This window comes from Cibotium barometz, chromosome 28 (genome assembly GCF_041138505.1).
Source record: "Cibotium barometz isolate CiBa-2024 chromosome 28, ASM4113850v1, whole genome shotgun sequence".
In the NCBI taxonomy this organism is placed as follows: Eukaryota; Viridiplantae; Streptophyta; class Polypodiopsida; order Cyatheales; family Cibotiaceae; genus Cibotium; species Cibotium barometz.
Window position 1 is genome coordinate 10,450,999 of NC_141073.1, and position 4,639 is coordinate 10,455,637.

The following is a 4,639-nucleotide window of genomic DNA, read 5'->3' on the forward strand; positions in this document are numbered from 1 at the left end:
CCGGATTTAAGGAAGCCCAACCCTCATCATTGATGAACATAACTTTGGTGGTGTTCCGCAATGTGTTCCCCATGTTGTTGCCAAACATCATGCCATTGATGTAACCTTACAGTGCTTATAGTCTTGCACCATTTCTAACAAACATATCTACATCAAACACATCATCACATGCTAAAAAGGTTTCATTGCCTCCTTAATCCTCAACATTTTTTGTTCCAGCAATTCCTCTTCATTGCTTCGTTGGTTTGGCACATGTCAACCCCCTGGTTGGTTATCATCATCGATGATAGTTTTATCTCGGGATTCTATTATTTTTGCATGTGCCTTTTGTACCATAAGCTTAACCCATGCACTATATGTCACTATATTTTGCTCAACACTTCCTACACACAAGTGGGAGAACCTCATCTCCCAAAATGCCTTTTTCCTATGTACAAAAATGGTTCTTGTCATCTTCAGTGGGTGAGGTATTGAGTGTCCCAGTGCTATATGAACATGCATCTATATGTACATATGTACATATAGATGCATCTATATGAACATGCATCTATATGTACATATGTCAGAAAACCATGCTGAAAAAACTCCTAACATAGTTTTCCCAACCCCCAAGTCTACTAGTTCATTTATGATTAGCAGAGAAAAGTAAATTGAGACCCATGTCACCACTCTCCTCACATTGATCTGTCATAGCCTCAATTTCATACATGTCATCCTTATGAGCAACTATCCAGGGATAGGGAATTGGACGTGCCCACCCCATTTCCGAGAGAAACAGAAGAGGAGTCCCAAGAAAACACACTGTCCAAAATGTTTGAGGAAAATGGGTTGGGGGAGTCCATCCATTCCTTCCCTGTGCAGGAATACGAGACACATACATGGATAGAATCCACTATCTCCAAAGAACCCAGAGACATAGGAAGTCTCGTAGCTCATCTGTCCACGCCTGTACAAATTACATTAGGGCAACTATTACGCAATTCACCAACCCTATGGACATACATAAAAGAATGGATAGAAGGCAAACTAAAGCCAGCTGATACTATAGATGAGGCTATGCCACTTGGTAGAAAGAACCTTGAGACATACAAGGAAAACCCAAGTTGTTTTTAAGATACCGGTTAATCAACTGGTATGCTACTACGAAAGCAATGACATAAATGCTACAATCTTGATTCATCATAATGGGTACCAGGCACTGGCTATCCTGGATGGTGGGGCGGGGGTTAGCATTATCACAAAACGTTGCTAGGAAAACTGGGGAAAACATGATCTAAAAAAAGCAGATCTAATCATTAAAATGGCTTATGCGAAACATCTTCGAGGCCCATTGGTCTTCTAGAGAATGTTAAATTCAAACTCTTTACGTTTCGCTACCATTATACATTTGTGGTCATGGTGGGGACTTCATATGCCAACTTGATTCATATGACATAATATTGGGGAGACCCTTGATGAAGAAATCCAAATTGGTGCATGATTGGGCCTTAGATCATGTGTATGTACATAGGGATTCATAAATCTTAAACATTGATATGAGAACATGGAAAGCACACCCCATGGAGGGGCAATTGTTTGGTAATGATTCAGTCACAATGAAACAGACCACCTCTATACAAATATGCCTGGGAGATCCCAAGGATGAAGAGGAAATGGAAATATATGCATCACTTTCTCCTCCAAACTTCAGTGAAAATTGGATGCATGTGTTGGCCACCATTGATGTGATGCAACCCAGGGGGACCTAGTATGTGGAATCTGGAACCATCCCCACGACCTCTATCTGTATGGTTAATTGGCATGCCATTGATGAGGAATCAAAAGAGGAGCCATCGAGTACAGAAGTTACCCTAGCACAAAGCCATACCAGTGCTCAACCGCTCAAACGACGACGAAATCAGAAACAATATATAGCCCGACGAAATGCCCTATTACAAAGAAAACCCACGGATGCCCAGTGGCTAAGATACCTTGAGGCCACTAAGGTACACGATGAGTTCTCAAAAGATTGGGGTGAGGAGTTGAGTAAGATATTGTTGGAGGGAAGGCACAAGGAGAAAGTAATCATTCAAGAGCTAGAAGCCCAAGCTTACAAAATCTAGGCACTGGAAACGTAATAAAGCCTTGGCAGAAGTAGAACGTGAAGCGAGAAAGATCATTGCTAAAACCAAAAGTGAAAATGAGGACAAACCAGACTTGCTCTCAGTACCCAACCACTTCAAAACCTATTCTGTTGGTGAACGGAAAGTGGTTTGACTGACGGCAACAAGGGTGAAGGTGGATGGACTGTCCAAGGGTGAAGGTGGATGGACTGACGGCAACAAGGGTGAAGGTGGATGGACTGTCCACATCATACGATGGCCCGACAAAAGTCAAGGAAGTGGATATTGTAGGACCAGGGGAGGAAGCTCAACCCGTATACATTGCTATAAGGACTTGATTTCGGCTGAAGAAAATGATCTCATTCCTCTCCTTAAGGAATTTAAGGATTATTTCACTTGGAATTACAAAGAGATGAAGGGGGTACCACTTGAGGTAGTACAGCATATGATTCCAATCATGGAAGGGTCAGGACCAACCAGGCAAAAACCATACCAGATGAATACCAGATGAATCCGAGTATGCAGCAATTGTAAAGGAGGAAATTGACAAGCTCATTTGCGGATTTCATCTATGAAATCAAACATATGGATTGGTTTTCACCAATCGTGATAGTGCCAAAAAATAATTGAAAACTTAGGGTATGTGTTGATCTTAAAAAGGTCAACGCAGTCACTAGGAAAGACCATTATCCATTACCTTATATAGAACATGTTTTGGAAAGAGTGGCTAGGAGAGAAGCTTATAGTTTCTTGGATGGGTTCTCTGGTTACAATTAGGTGTCCATAGCACTAGAGAACCAACACAAGATAGCTTTCAATACAATGTGGGGGACATTTGCATACAAGTTTATGCCGTTCGGCCTCACCAATGCCCCATCAACATTTCAACGGTTGATGTGCACAACATTCAAGAACTACTTACAAAAGTGGTTGGAGGTATTCATTGACGATCTGTGTGCACACTCTTGATGGGCAAACCATCTGCCTTGCTTGAGGAAAGTGTTCGAGCGATGTCGATTATATCGTATATCCTGAAACCCCTTGAGGTGTCAGTTTTGGGTCAAGCATGGTGTGATATTGGGACACATTGTCTCAAAGAATGATATATCCACGAACGAAAGCAAGGTCAAGTTGATATTGGAGCTGCCACCGCCTACCAACTACAAGGGTGTGCAAATATTTATGGGCCATGTGGGGTATTATCGCCGGTTCATAATTTTCTATGTTGAAATAGCTAGACCCTTGTACAAGCTCCTCATTGTCTTTGAGTGGACTGAGGAGTGTCAGGAAGCATATAATCGACTAAAGAAAGCCTTGGCTAGCGTGCCAATTCTACCACCTCCCGATTGGGATCTCATATTTCATGTGCATATTGATGCATGAAATTTTTCTATTGGTTGCGTACTAGCCCAGCCTAGTGAGTTCAAATTGGACTATCCCATCTACTTCACTAGTCATCGCCTAAATGATGCAGAGGTGAAATACACCACCACAAAGAGGGAGGGATTAGACATGGTTTACGCCGTTAAGAAATATAATTGACATTACCTCTTGGCCAACAAATTTGACATTTCATGGACCATCAAGACTTACTATACCTAGTGAATAAACCTTGCACCACATGGAGAATCACATGATGGTTGCTCTTATTGTTGGAATTCAACTTTACAATCACGGTGAGAAAGGGAACGTAGGCAAAGAGTAAAAACATGATTTTGTGTACTATGTTGACAAAAACCTTGGAAGCAAGTTACAGAGACTGGGAACATAAGCTGACAGCAGCCTTATGGACCTATCGAACATCATATAAGGTAGCGAAGGTTACAATCCCTTCCATCTAGCTTATGGTGTTGAAAAAATTATGCCCATGGAATACCTGTCCCAAGCTTAAGGATTGCCGTACAAGAGCGTCTAATGGAGAGTGCAGTAGCTAGAAGGCTAATTGACTTAGAGAAGCTGATGAGACCAGACTGATAGGACTCATGGTTGAAAAACTACGCAGGAAACATTGGTTCGACAAAAACCTTAAGCAAAAAGAACTGGAAATGGGATACCTTGTCCTCATGTATGGTGTCAGAAGTGCCAGGAAAAAGGAACTCAAATACTGAGACTTGGGACCATTCTGATTATCAAGAATCACACCTCAGGGGTTTGTTCGAATTGAGACAATTGACGGCATCCAGATAGAGGGTTATGTCAATGGAAGCAATTTTTTTTTCACCACCACCACTGACCCAAGAGATGCTCTTACAAGAACATCTCTTAAAACAACAAAAATGACTTATAAAAGAAAAAATCCACCAGGCTCAAGAAGAGGATAAGGCTAGGGAGGCCAAAGCCAAACAATTACAACACAAAAGACTAATACATGTCAACATGACTTCTATGACTCTTTTGGACAAAGGGGAACTAAACATTGAGCCAACACAAATCAAGGTTGGACTTACTATACAACTAAAGACCATGCAACAAGCATTGCATTAATAGATACGGGGTCAAGTCATAACTTGATCTCATATGACACCTAGGTAGCATTA